The 2883-nt window shown below is 40.2% G+C and overlaps 1 protein-coding gene across 1 annotated transcript in view; it reads left to right on the top strand.

The window, feature by feature from the left end:
• The first annotated feature begins 1786 nt into the window (after nt 1-1786).
• The window catches only part of LOC145502820 (progranulin-like), an 8988-nt gene continuing 7891 nt past the window's right edge, over nt 1787-2883 (top strand). Inside the window, exon 1 of the mRNA XM_081482211.1 lies at nt 1787-2183. The gene's annotated coding sequence lies outside the window, so the exon portion shown is untranslated. The remainder of the gene's footprint in view (nt 2184-2883) is intronic.

The following is a 2883-nucleotide window of genomic DNA, read 5'->3' as shown; positions in this document are numbered from 1 at the left end:
GAATCTCTATAATAATTAACGGAACAATCAGCTTTCTTGAGGTGGGGGGAGGGGGGGGGGGGGGCGCTGCGGGAAAATCCGACAGAGAGGAGAGCGGAATATCTCCTTTCACAGGTGGAAGTATCCAGCTCTTGAAATGAGCTCTGCTGCTCTAGTAATCCGCCAAAACACATACATGTTCTTTTGATACGAAATATTGATCTTAGGTTTGAACTCATGAGAATTGTAAACACGAGCTGATACTTGCATAGTGGCATGTGTGAATGTCATACGCACAGCGGCATTTTATCAATTGCATATATTCTGGTGTACTTTTGATGATGCACCACCGACCAAAGATTTAAGATCATGTGAATTTCTGTGAAGTGTTTTGACTTACTGTGGTCCAAGGTTTTGCAAGGTTACACTTGCGATTTAATTGGGTCTCCTGATTATTTCCTTGTACCCGTACTGTGGAATATGCTCACGGCAATGACGGAAAAGCCGGCACTATCGAGTTCATTGCCGTTTAGCTCAGTTCTTGTCATGGCGTTAATTAAGGCCAATATGATAATTTAAAAAATATAGTTTCTTTACCTGTTCATTTCAACTTTTTTTCTTTGTACGTGTGAACTGAGTTTGATTAATTAAGGACTAGCCTCTTCCAGACGTTCAGTTAGTTGGGGCGCGGTGCGAAAAATAGCGCTTTTCGCGCGCTTAACCAAAGACCTGGAAGAAGCTACGTAAGGGTCAAAGGTTATGTTCAAGTCTTATTTATGTGCAAACTTAAGTTCGCGCGCGCGTACCTCTAATGCATCAGTCAATTCCAGCAGTGCCGATCCCCCACCCGGGCTAACCCCCGGGCATTAGCATTTTTTAAAAAAAAAATTGGCAAATTCCCCGGGGTGGGGACACATAAGCTGTCTAAATGCCCCGGGGTGGGGACGAAGAAAGAGAGGGCAAATGCGCCCGGGATCGTCGCCTTCCAACACCTCCACAGTTTTTTAATTAATCAGTGTATAAAACGGTCAACTGTTCAGTATTTTAATGCAACGGTAAGACTTCAAGGACAACAGTACAGTACGTGTTAGTTGATTCTGATTATATTTATTTCTCTATATTTGTTTTTAACAGTTTGCTAGAGGATAGCTGGGATTGCGGCGGACGTGTCCCCAGCCGCGAGCAATGATAGGCGCCTGTATTCGCAGGCTACTTTTTCTGTGAAGAATCAATACATTTTAAATGATGATGCATTGCATTTTAAGCTCGCAGGATCTGTCTTGAAGATCGCATCATTTGAATTCGCAAACCTTAAGTATTTTAACTCCACTTTCATGAATTTAAAAAATGCTAGGCTAGTTTTGAATGCGAAATGCGAAATAGTCGTGTTCATGTCAGTGATTGTTTTGTGACAAACAAAATATAGTTCACCTTGTCGCTTATATTTATATGCTTACAAGTAATGAAGAAATATCTAAAATTGAGAAAACATACCTTTAAAAACATCTGCAAGTTTCTCTAGCCCCTGACGGACAAGCCATTGTTCGACAAACGCCTCGTCTTTCCCGATGAACTCATCCATGGCACTTTCCAAAAACGTGTGTCGAATGCCCGGGGGTCGCCCCGGGGTACGCAAATGCCCAGCCCCCGAGCCGTGATAAAATTGCGGACGCCCCACTCCCGGGACTGCCAACGTGAGCAAATGCCCCGCGGTTGCCCGGGGTGGGGGATGGGCACTGCTGGAATTGACTGATGCATTTAAACCGGCGTAGATGAGAAAGTATATCTTCATTCTGAGGACTCTGAGGTCAACGGGACAGAAATATAACGATAGGTTTATTACCTTGGAAAACCTTGTACCACAATTAGTCAAATTACTTTTCAACAATTCAAATGATCTTAAATCTTTGATCTGTGGTGTAGCACTGAAAGTACACCATAATATATCACCTGATAAAATACCGCTGTGCGTATGACAAGCACGCATGCACATGATGTGTGAGTATTAGTTCTCATGAGTTCAAACCTAAGATCTACATTCCTTATCAAAAGCATGCATATATCTTTTGGCGGATTCTTGGCATCTTGTAGTCACGAACAGTCAGAAGTTTTCTGAGGGGTGCAAAATTGACTTTTTCCTTCCACGAATTCCATTCTACATCTATCTACTGCCACCAACTGAAATCTAGCAAAAGCCTTCGACGGTAAGCCACTAGTCTCTGTTAATCTTTTCGGGTTTTTTTTTTTTTATCTGCAGAATTTGCTTCTCCCGAGAGTTTTGCATACCAACAGCGTTGCTTTATTGGAGAAGAGGACGTTAGTAAAAAATTCGCTATATCATATCCTGATGATAGGTATATTTGGTTAAAGCAAGTATCTTAAGGTGATTCCCCAAAAATAACACTTGACGTTAGGTATTTTTCAAATTTTGTTGTTGTTCCTAATAATACAGTTATTCGAAATGTGCGATAAAAAATAATAATTAAAAAATATATATTATGATAATTTAGAATACAAGATAAAAATTAAGAAATACGCGGTATAAATTTAAAATATAGACAAGCATGCATTAATTTATAAAAATCTAGCGTCTATAGAATTTAACTAGTGAGAAAATCTCAGATAGTGCAGAGCGCAATAGGCGATTTGCATGATGGTGTCACTTGACTACAACTACCAGAATCCTTCATTTTTACTGTCTGTTATGCTAATTAGGGCAATTGCTATTTAAACCCCACTGGGAATTCAACATTTAAATAATAAAGAAAAAACGGAAGGAATTCTGGTAGTTGTGGTCAAATGAAGGCAACGTGCAAATCTGACAACATTAATCCAGCGAAAGAACAGGGTTTCTTCTTCAAATAACTGCAATAAAATTTTTGGGCTACTTGAACTGCGAAATGT

The sequence above is a fragment of the Orbicella franksi genome, chromosome 11 (assembly GCF_964199315.1).
Source record: "Orbicella franksi chromosome 11, jaOrbFran1.1, whole genome shotgun sequence".
Classification (NCBI taxonomy): Eukaryota; Metazoa; Cnidaria; class Anthozoa; order Scleractinia; family Merulinidae; genus Orbicella; species Orbicella franksi.
This window is presented reverse-complemented; position numbering and strand designations above follow the sequence as displayed.